This window comes from Bombus vosnesenskii, unplaced genomic scaffold, assembly GCF_011952255.1.
Source record: "Bombus vosnesenskii isolate JDL3184/JDL3185 unplaced genomic scaffold, Bvos_JDL3184-5_v1.1 scf7180000014105, whole genome shotgun sequence".
NCBI classification, from domain to species: Eukaryota; Metazoa; Arthropoda; class Insecta; order Hymenoptera; family Apidae; genus Bombus; species Bombus vosnesenskii.
The window spans coordinates 3,670,139-3,682,608 of record NW_022883371.1 but is presented as its reverse complement, the minus strand read 5'-3'; the positions used below and the strand labels follow the sequence as shown (position 1 = coordinate 3,682,608).

The 12,470-nt window shown below is 35.3% G+C and overlaps 1 protein-coding gene and 1 long non-coding RNA gene across 2 annotated transcripts in view; one reads left to right on the top strand and one right to left on the bottom strand.

The window, feature by feature from the left end:
- The window catches only part of LOC117239730 (protein Tob1-like), a 122,429-nt gene that overhangs the window by 40,753 nt on the left and 69,206 nt on the right, over positions 1 to 12,470 (bottom strand). The window lies entirely within an intron of this gene.
- Positions 1,712 to 11,548, top strand: LOC117239735. The gene is made up of 2 exons (XR_004494520.1): positions 1,712 to 2,100; positions 11,080 to 11,548. It is a non-coding gene; the product is annotated as an uncharacterized LOC117239735 (long non-coding RNA).

Genomic DNA, 12,470 nt, shown 5'->3' with positions numbered 1-12,470 from the left:
ATTAATGAAATGTTTCTTCATAGATAACAGCTATCGGTGGTAACATAAGATAATTTCTATCACCGATATTGATCACCAGTAACAAAAAAATATACAGGGTGGTTGGTAACTGGTGGTACAAGCGGAAAGGGGGTGATTCTACGCGAAAAAAGAAGTCGAAAATATAGAATGAAAATTTTTTTTCTTTTTTTAATTTCTCCATCGAAACAATGATCTACAGTGAGATCCGTTATAACGAGACGTGATAAAGTGCACGCGTACCGAGCGAAAATTCAAAGCCGATTTTCTCGAAAACAAAGCCTCAAACGAAAACTTTTTATTCTATATTTTCGACTTTTTTTTTCGCGTAGAATCACCTCCTCTCCGCTTGTACCACCAGTTACGAACCACCCTGTATATATATTTCAGCGGTTATAATGATTGTTCGCAAACAGGATTATCGAAACTGAAATATGAATTCTTGTACAATGACAATGGGAAATTTGGATTACAAGGTAATTTTCTATTACTCGATAAGATAGTAGGAAAAAATACAACTTGTTAGATTCAAAGATATAAATAGACGATAAATCTATAAAATTCCATAAACAATCAAGGATATACTTAATATTACAACAATCGGTATTTTTGAAATACTCAATTCGACGGGAAAATTCGTATTTAATCCCACGATCAAACAAAAGAACATTTAACGTGAAACTGATTATCGAATTTTTAAATTCATCAGCATTGTTATTACGTTCTCTCGTTCTATGATCTTCAATTCTAATTGTGTTTACTACCATCATTATCTTAATAAGTATCAAATCGATACCTTTACATGTATCCACATACAATTACATAGATTTTACATACACGTGGCTTTGGAATGTCTAAAGAGAAAAACGAGAGGATTGTTTCATGAGAGATTCAAGACCTTCGACCAACGGAAGCGTGTTCGCTTATAGTCGAAGGTTCAACGATCGTCTATCGATCGAAGATCCTTGGCTTGGCGTGTTTGTTCTGCTTTGTTTGCCGGACGAGAACGCGGAATGCTTGAGACACGAGAGGTCTTCGCGTTGGCCCGTCGACGACATACGTTGGCCCGAGTTCGATAGAGTTCATCCAAGCTGGCGTTTTATGTGCTCGACGTTGATATCGAGTCCCATGATCTAGGTCAGCGGGTCGGGAATCGATAGATGGGACAGAGATGAGAACGACGCCTAAATTAGAGCTCGAGGGAGTCGATAGGGTGGACTATCGTTCCTTTGGACTTTTACAACTCCTTGTGAATTGGAAGCTACCTGTGTCTCTATATTTTTAGAGCTTTGTTTCTGTAGGCTTATCATTGTGCCATTGTATCGCCTACAAGATGGTTCATTCATGTTATAGTAATTATTGGTTCTTCTTTTGTTATATCGATAATGAGAATTTTTGTTTGTAATTTTTGCAATCCGCGAATTTTTACGTTCCAATTTCACTTTAATTTCAAGAAGAATTTCAAGTAAGAACTTCTAATTGTTCAAAATATAATACCAGTGCGATACTGAAATGAGAAATTATGACTATCGATAATTAATCTATCGTATTTTTGTCAAACTTGAACAATATATTAAGAATAGAAAAACAAGATTGCGCGTGGATCGAGAAAGGAACGCATCAAAAGTAATTTTTACTCTGATTTGGTTTTTGGTATGGTATGTACTTTGTGTTACACAGAGTTAAGCGTAATTTGAGTTAAAGTATAATGAATCTTGACTTCAGACTTTTCATAGAATTGCTATTGAAACTGAACTTTATTCCACTAGGGACGGTATTTCCTACATAATTGATGCACCTACATACGCCTTTTCGTATGCAAATGCACTGATGCAATACGCACGTCATCCACGTGTAATTATTCGCAATAAATTATCAATTGCACAACGCGTGTCTGCAGAATACAATTTGGCACACGTATTTGTACTTTAGATGTTAGCGAAAAACAGTTGCTGCAGTTACTCAATGATCTCAGATGTTCTAAAGCGGAACTATCAGCGTGACCTAAGTGTAATAGTTTCGTGCAAGACAGTCGGGAAAAATTGTTTACACGCGTATTTCGTGAATTTTAGAGAAGATAAGGTTCGTGAGTAAGATTCGAAATTTACTATACGTTGCGTAGCACCGTGTAGTGACAGGAGATTAGCTTGAAAAATTGCACAGTGCTTACGAAACAACAGAAAGATTTGTAGTCGCTAAGGTTTTGAAATATTTCTGTTATATCAAACTTTTGACGTAGTTTTAACGAGATTTTGCGGAACAAAAAAGCTATTGAAGTTTTATGAAGATAAAAATTATTCGAAAGAAAGAGATTAGAAAAGGAAATAAATATAAAGGATAGAATTACTGAAAAGAGAAAGGAATAAAGAAATTTTTATTCAAATGATTGGAGCTTCGGGAATCAATTTTTTCCCTACATTTTCATATTTAAAAATTATATTCTCTCCAAATAGCAATCTACAGAATATAAATAAAAATTCAGGGGTTCCATAGCGAGGTTCAAAGTTAATCTGTATGAAGCTCGATGGAAATCGTGCAGTTTTAAATATTACTGGCAGTCTGCGTGATAACGCCCAACGAGCAGAGAGGAGACAAGTTGCGACAGATGTCAATTTCCACGATGGCGTGAGTTTTGTCGATAACGACGCTAACAGGAACAACAATTATTCCGCTCCCTCGTTCCACATTTTTGTTTCCTTGTTTCAATTAATTCCTAGATGTGTATGAATTAAACACATCTGACGAACTTAATTCTCTTTAATAAAATATGAACGCGTCGCGTTTTAACAGAAACATATTAGACGTTACGTGACGTTGCTTTACTACTGTTTTAATAAAATTTTAACGTAGTTAATGTATATCTAAGTATCAATTAACAAAGTTAAAAATAATATTCAATTGTCGTATAATAAAATTAAATTTTATAAATTTCGTCAATCATTTTATCATGCATTATAAATCACTGACTATAATAATTCATACTAGAAAGCAGATGCTATCCTTATATGAGAATATCTTCGAAGTTACTTGTGGTAAAGTATACCTAACGAGCAAATTTAACATCTCTCATCCAACATCAGGTTTTATGACTTCGAGGTTTATACTATAGAAATTGCAATACTCTCCAGGATACTAAAACTTTTTCTCACAGTGATCCGTGATTGCTTCTAAAATTTTAATCCGCCTCCGTGGTGTTGAACGCGTCGCAACGCCGTAAAAGGAGAGACAAGCTGGCCAAAAAAAATTAATTATCTCGCTGTACAGTGCTTCGTTCGCACGCTGAAAATGGAGTAAATAAAATGTTACTCATAAACGAGTAACATTCTCCCTTCACTCACGGCACTAAGAAGAATGAAACAAAAATTAATTTTTTAATTCCTCTGTATACATATAATCTATTCACGTTCGTAAACTCTGTTACGAACCATTACATAATTCCATAGTACAGTATCGTCCTAATATCACCATAAATTACTCTATATATCACAACGAAACGCTATTCGAAATTCATCTCCAAAGAGAAAAGAGAGAGAAGAACGATAATAAAGAGAAAAAAAACAGGCAAAGAGTACTCGAGGAAGAAGGGAGTCGTTCGATCGTGGCATGTGAACTTTCGACGAAATCGCAAGAGAAGGAACACGGCATGCTCAACCGAGGGAGATAACCCCCGCGGGTTAAGGGTTGCGATTCACGATCGATGTTATCACGAAATTGGGATCGTGGATGCGCGATACCGTCTCCATGATAACGTTTCGCCGCCCCTCTTCCTCATTATGATATCAGTATGAGTTCGTCCTTCTCCGACACGGCGGATCTCGAGCTACGTAATATCGCGCGACCACGTTCATCGCGATGGAGCCGTTACATCGCGATAACCGGTGCGTGCACGCGCGCAAAGTACTTCTGATAAGCGTACGCTCGACCGAATCGTTTCCATGAGCCCAACCAGATTGTGGATTACGTTCTCGCGTGGAAACACCACTGATATTTGGTAATTGAGTACTTTTTCATTTTCGGCTGGATTTCGAAAGATTATTTGATACGGATCGTGTTCCATGAGCATCGAGTCATTCTTGACTCGATTTTGTCTCGTGGCTGATACAAAGTATCCTTAATTTTGAAGGAAAATAAATTTTTGAAAATTTGTCTAACTTCGTAGAAGAGGGAAAATTCTCGTAAATTTTCTTCATTTTCTAGGCAACAGACTCGTTTGCATTTTGTGAGAGGAAAAAGAGTCAAGAAAGCGAAGGTTCGTTTTCTTTCAAACATAAAAGTATTTTTTGTACTAAGGAAAATATTCCGATGGGATTCGATTTACGACTAGCTTGTAAAAAATTTGTAGATCTAGCAAAGTTGAATGATTTGAAGCTTGATGAAGATTGTTTCATATTGAAAGCTTCTTAATTGAACGAAAAAGACTCAAATATGAAAAACTTCAGAAAGACGTTCTTCGGTTAACTAATATTAAATTTTGGAAGAGTCACAGAAAGACTTTTGGTTATTCGATATATTGGGAATTTAAAGGTTTGAACATTACTCAGAATTTCGGCCTCTCCGTTGCTACATCGTAACTAATTAATGGTCCTTTAAGTGGACCACAAATATAACACGTTGAATTTAAATTCAATGAATATATGAAACTGAATATTTACAATTATTTAATCGTAATGAGATTACACCGAATACGTTACGCGAACAGACAATGTAATTTGTCGGAGTAGACCTTAATTTTATTAATGTGAATCGTAACAAAAGCGTCAATTATGTAATAAACATCGAGTCGTTGTTAATTGTAGCATTGATTCGAATAAAGATAACAAGAAAATCGATACGTCAGTTATCGTACGAACGTAAACCAGAAAAGAAAGGAAAAATATTACGGACGTTATCAGCGTTAATAAATCGAGCAATTGTATTATATTCTCGTTTATCTACAAGCACGAGGTAGATGGAATAAAATATAGGTATTTTTATCCATTGTGTTCAGAAGAAAATAAAAGTTGATTATCGCTAATACACGATGCATTCCAATAAAATTAATCGACGATATTTCGTCGAATAGTATAGATAAGCAGCGTAGTAAGAACAGAAATCTAATTTTACACGTTTCGAAAATATTATCAACAAGATATATATATATATATATATATATATATACATATGTATATTATACTTGAAAAAATTATCAAACTGTTGTTAATTATTATCACATAAGATTGTCATAATCTTTTTGATAATTCTACAAGATTAATTTAACTTAAACGCAAAACTCGATAACGATGGACAGCTACTGCTCGTCGAAATTTTCTTTACTAGAAAATAAGAATTTTTATTCATCATCAAAGACTTCATTATAAAATATTCGAGTAGCAGACTTAAGAAACCTTTTCGTATAGACTCGATTAAGACGCGAGTTTTGCATAACCCGAAAGTACGAGATTCAAAGTACTAAGAATACGTTGAAACGAGAAAAACTCTAACTGATACGCATCAAATTTGTAAAACTCCAAAGTACTAGAGAAAACGACGTCAAAGACGCTAAGAAATCACTGAATCTCCAAGCCACGACTCTCAAAGTGCATCGCATACATTCCACTTATCCTAGACGTAATCTCGGCACATTGTTCGCGTTTCATTACGGTTCCTTTACGACACTCGTTCCTTCGATCGCGACCATAAAACGACGCTTACGGAAAACAACGGATCTCGTCGCGTCGGTTTCCTGGAGTGGTGATACAGGTGCAAAAGTACGTTTCTTTCATGAAGTAGAAAATTAAATTGAAGCTGAAAGTGCGGAATTGAAAATTATAAACTATTCAACTATTTAATAAGAACAAATTTTGTTTGTTTTACAATTGAGCTAACAGCTTTTAGATTTTCAGACTTTCGCTCAGACTCGATAGAAAGTCGATAAAATATCGTTTATAGCAAACAGTTATTTGGAGGGATTTCAACAAATGGATTTTTGAAGAGGTATGAAGGTACTCTGAATCATTACTGAATGAATCATAATAAAATTGTGAAAGACATATAGTCGGAAAAAGAAAAGGAATTCGAAAGCTGTAGATTTCCATACTTTGGTTTCTTCAAATTTCTCAAATATTCCTCCTAGTATAATATCATTAAATGACCATGGTCTTGATCCCATTAAATGGCTCACATTTAGAATTAGTTTTTACAGACATATATCAAAATTGTAAATTTTTCTTTCAGCAATAAAAAAGGTTGGTATAACCTTGACATGCTATCACACAAAATGGCAATTTTAGAAGTAATTTTTGTGGACACGTCGGTAGCAACGATTTCTCAAATGTGTCACTATTCTAGCAAACCGATGAAACAGACCTATTAACTTTTACGTCGTTTAACTTTAATGTCGCCTCCTATTATCTACGAGCGAATCAGACGGACGGTTCGCGGAGGATTACGTAGCGCTGCAATGATAATGCGAATCCACGAAATTCCATCAATAAATTTACCAACTGCGCAATTCGCCGCGTTTCCCGAGACCCGGTGATAATACTCTTCGCGTTTAATATCCGTCCGCTTCCCTTTTTACGACCGTTTTAATTTCATCCTCGGCAGTAACTCTCTTCTGCTCCGCGAAACGAACGACGCTCATTCAGTTCGCAAGTTGCTATCGTGACGCGTGTCCTCAGTAAAAAGATACGAACGATAAGATTCGGCTGTTCTTGATAAAGTTTTTTGGTAAACCAATTGGAGAAAAGGAAGGGAAGGGGGACTATGTATGACGAAAGCTGATCGAACTGACGAGATATTCGAACGAATTGCGAAATTTTATGAAATAGCCGATGAAAATTCGATAAAACTGTGTGTATTTTATTCTTGCGGAATTTTTAATCTGGAGATATTTGTTCAAAGTAGATGAGCAATTTTTGGAAGATTTTTGTGACTAATATTAGTGGAATTTGTAGATAGAATATAGAGATATGTGATACAGTGGATTTTTATATCACCAACTGCCAGATCTGACTACTATCTTGGCGAACTGACAAAACACTTTCCCAAAATGTCAACTGTGAGAGAGAGTACCTATACAATGTCAACTATATAAAAGACGACTACCTTTTTTGTTGCTAAAAATACATTTGGCTAAAGAATGTTCCATATATTCTTTAACTTTATTTTACAATGTTATATTTCCTACTAATGTGTATTTTTTAAGATTTGCACAATAATATATTATATATGTGTTCCTTCATCTGAAAACGCGCAAATATCTTGAGCATTATGAGCGATACGGAAATATGTTCCAAACAAATGTCATACCAATATTTATTTTATATTGGAAAGCTGTATGAAGGCTACATTTTTAGATGAAAACTATATCTTTCACATAAACCACTATCGAGATATTAAATTTCAACTTTGATATGATCCGGCATTGGCGTCATCCAGTGTACATCACGAGAAAATTGCTTTGACAAACTTTGTGCATCATAATGGTTCTAAAAAGAGCTGATTGTGTGTATACACATTGTGTATATACTAAATACTATCCTTAAAACAGTTAATCGCTTCTTTTCTACGTATTTACCATAAAATAATATGACTTTTTTACCCTTCTTAAGAATTAATATTTCGATAGTTTATGCGAAAGATACAAGTAAAGCGTTAAAGTAAAGCGTTTAAAATGTTGCAGTGTCGATTGCAAGAACACAGGAAAAGAAGATATAGTTTCCATTTAAAAATATAAACGTGACATTTATAGGGCTTTCCAAAGTCATTTGATAAATTAAATATCGGTACGATATGTCCCCCTGGACATCCTACAATATTTGTTTCAAACATTTTTATTTTCGAGATATTTATATTTACATCACCAGATATTTCCCAGACAAATGGCACACGTCTTACGATATTTAATTTTGAAACCTAAAATCCCAATTTAAACAACATTTGAACGAGTATATGAAAAAAGGATGACTTGTACATTTATTAACAAAAATCTGGATCTTTAATACCAAAACAAATATCTACTCTAGAAATTATTATATGAAATTTTCAAATAATTTCCAACCAGTTCCAAAGGAAATTTTAACATTCTAGACAGTTTTTTTCGGCTTTCACTCTGTTAGGTAGACTCACAAAATATTATACTTCAAGGCAGCACACGAATTCCTAAAATAACACACGTGCTCCGCAAAAATTCATGCCAACGAAAATCTTAACGCGTTTATGTGGAACGTAAATCCGTAATTATCGAAACTTTTTTAACGATTTTCTTTGTAAGTTGTCCAAGCCCGTGACGAGGCTGTCAGGGCAGCGAAAGGCTTCGTTTTAAACTCGACGCGAAGCACCTGGCTGGTTATAGTCGATAATGCTTATGCACGACTTGCTTCAACCACTTTGAACTTGGAGGGTCGTGTAAATCGCATGGAAAACGGGCTAGTAGGTCACCCTACTTTCGTCCGTTACATTCCACGATACACGTTCAACATACCGTAGAAATTTCCTTTGTTTATCCACTTTTACTTTTACGTTTATAGCTGGCAATAGCTGGCAGTTCGATGGCGCCGCCATCGTTTCGTTTGCGTTTACACTCGATATCTGGCGACGTTGATGATTCAGGATTTAATGGTACTTGCATGACATGTGTATATGAAATTTTTATTTTTAAAACGAATACTGGGAACGGGATCTTTTTCTTTCGACATCCCTGTAAGCTTATTTTTCGGGTATCTTATCATGTATTTGCGTGGATAAACTTCGTGAAACATAAAGTTAATATGTAAGCCGAGAGAGAGAGAGAGAGAGGATGTTACCTGATAACGTATTGTGTTGTAAATTCGAAGATCGATTACATCAGAAATTCTCACGTTCGTTAAAAACTCATTTAAATTTCATCTAAAATTCTAATTCCTCACTCGGCCAGCAAAAGATAATTAAACGTTCTGCTATAGTTAACAATACGAGCGGAAACTATGTTAATATCTACTGACGAATTAAAATCGTTTCCAATAAAAAGCTTCCATTTCGTGTGAATGTTACGTTTCATTGTTTGTATTCATAAAACAGTTAGTTTATAAGAGTTGGTTTCGAACTTCAAGATGAGTGATTGTAGAGTTCAAAAATATACTTATGAGAACTTTGACATTTGAAAAAATCGAAGCTCATAAAAGTAGTACTGGAACCTTGAAAGATTAGAAACTATACCACAGATATATCATACTATACGACATGCACTATGTTCGCTACAATTCAATACCGTAAACAGAAATCTATCTTAAGCCTCTGATTAAAGTATTTAAAAAATATATCTGACGAATATTACTCGCGATAGTGTTTCATATGTGTAATTATCGAAGTACTTATAAACATCTAAAATCTTACTTCGTCTAGCTCTAAGATTATATAATTAAATTTCGAATTATTTAGTAGTACTTTCGTATAAGCGAACAAATTTGATATTATGAACATGAAATATAGAACCTGACAAAAAGAGGCTTCGTTGGAAAATAAGGGTATACGCAAATACTTTTTGTAGCCACTGTACTTGATCCCATTCTTAGTCAATAAACATTCAAACATGAACATTCTTACAATCTTATCGTTGTGGCATATGGTGAGACTTACCTGACCCACAAAGCTGAAAGCTCAGTACACCGATCAATCTCCATAAATGTTCCAATTCGAAATGCGACTAGCTTCCTAAATAGGCGGCTATAAACTTAATCGGACTGCATATTTACCAATATCGCTGGAAAGCGTTTCGTGTCGCATGAAATCGAAAATAAAGACGCTTGTCACGTAACCATAACGAAAATGTTCCACTGTATGTATGTATACACGACGTACATATATATATATATATATATATATATGTTTTAAGACTGTTTTAAGCACGAAACGTCGCGAAGTCTCATAATTTTGATCGCACGAGCTACGGCGATAAAACAGGGCGAAATTGCCAAAGCAAACACACACAGTCGGTCGACATACGCGCGTACCACCTAGCTGAGGGTTAAAATTACGCTCTGACTACAGGTCAGGCTCGAGATTCGTTTGGCAACCCTGTCATTTTCCTCGAGAGCCCTTAACGAGTCCCGGCCCTACCTTCCTCTTCATCCCTGTCACCCTCGAAAAAAAGCAACCCCTCTTCTCGAGCCAAGGTGAAATAAAAGCTGTTACACTCGGTAACGAGCTCGGAACAAGCAATAACGTCGCATGGAAATTTATTACGGTAAACACGGGCGCATCCCGAGGCCTCGTTGCTCATCGCGATCGCGCAGTAAAACGCGTTCCAAATAATTGCCCTGCTTGCCCTTTCGTACTTCTTTGCTCCCGCTGGGAAAAGACAAGAAGTAAATTTCTCTTGAAAACCTTTTCAAACTCTTTCCATACAGATCTCCTCTTCAGAATTCATTTAGGTTTTTCTTTAAGTCTCATTACGTAGTCTTTTTATACTATTTGTACAATTAAGGAATTTATTAGATTTGGATTGAATGGAAAGCTTATGTATTTTCGGAATATTAGATACAGTTGTATGACCACAGAATTGATGTATTGTAATCAATAACGTATAACCCCTGTTACTATCTGCCAATATTCTAGATTGCATAGAAAGAATTATAATAATAGCAATATAATCCTTTTCCCATTTCCAATATCCTAAATAATAAATCAACTAACGATCACAACTATTACGATATATTCTATATTAATCAACATTATGTTCCTTAAAATTTTACTTTTCTCAACTCAATACCGAAACGACAACTAACCATTATTAATTTTTTAAGCAATATATAACACAATTTATCCTTGTTACAATTCTACGCATAGTAAAATCAATATAACAGCCAACGATAAATCAATAAATCAAACTAACAGTCCCCCATAGCTCGTCCTATTCACTGATTATCAACTGTCCCAAGTTTCAAGTAGAAACTACCGCCACTGATCAGACCGAGCGTTACGCGGCATCGTGGTACTTCTGGTTCTACCGAAGCACTTCATAACGCATTAAGAGGCGGTTTTCTTCGTTTCATAATCGATTACGTAAAGCAACGACGAACAGTTATGGTTCCGTTTTTGCAGGGAATATTTCGTGTCCGTGGGAGGCTCGAGAAGAAATGGGTCGACGAAGTCCGTGGAAGCTGTCGAATCTCAGGTACGCTCGAAATCGATCGTTAAAAGCGAGCTCAGACGATTTTTGCCAACAATACGAGCGGCCTATAAAACCACAGCAGATACCTCTCTCCCCCGCGTTTGGCTTCGTTATATTGGATTCTGCGAATCAATAAACCTCGCTTGCGTCACGACCATGCTGATCCTAATGCAACGAGCTTGCAACGCGTGTTTCAACGCTTCTGCACAGAACAGAGGAATCTTCGATTCGTTTGTTGATCGCACACGCTGTAACGAATGCTTTGCCTTCATTCGTTTTTCACATAGAATACTCGTGGTTTATTATTTCAGGTATTAATAATGGAAGTTGTAATTCTTCCATCATTGTGCTTCTTTCTATCAAATTTGAGTATTGCATTAAACAAAATATTTTTAAGTATATTCTGAAAAGTTTCTAAGAGTTTCTAACAGTAGGTAGAAATGCCACTCGTTAAAACGAATACAAATTAACGAGTACAAATTAAGATAATACATATCGTACTTGTTACTAAAACAAAATGTTTACTCATGTTGGGAACAAAGTAACTTTTATCGTATTATAGCTATGTTTAAAATGTATTAGTGTAGATAGCGTGACTAAGAAAGGTCAATGACGTGTTAAATAAAAATTTGCAATTTTCGACTGCTTTATGTTTTAAACTGTAAGGAATTTCTTAGGAAATGTCTTTTTTTGAGATTATTTATAATTATCCGGAAATTTTCTTATTTTACTTAACGATGAAGTTTTCTTATTAGAAGAATCGATGAGAAAGCAACGCGTAAACATAACTTTCTATTTTTAAATCACGTGTTGTTTCAGACGTTTCGTTGAATTTGTTCAGTCATTCCCGTCATAGGAATAATATTTGTTGATTTCGTGCGAAAACGTTGAAGTTTCCATGAAATAAGCAGGCGTTTGTAAAAAAATTTGAACTGTTATCCCATCGATGAAGAGTTAAACGGTGATTACCGTGGGAAAAATTGAATCTCTGCTCTTGTATGACATCAGGAAATTTCAACTGTGAACAAAGTTCACAACGAGCCACGGGCAATATTTAAGGACTGCAACCTTTCGTCGTGAGGAAGCAAAGCTGAGAAAAACGATATGTCAAACAGAGTTCACGGATGATCACTAAAAAGAGAACACTTGTTAAATGTCACTGCTTTCACCGTCAGCTTTATAATCATACTTGACGATCCGATGAATAATGACTTTCCCTCTTACCATTTTCCCTACATTATCTATAAAAAGACCATTACTCTTATAATATCACCTTAAGAATTAAAATCCTACAACTACATACAATCTCTATCATCGTGTG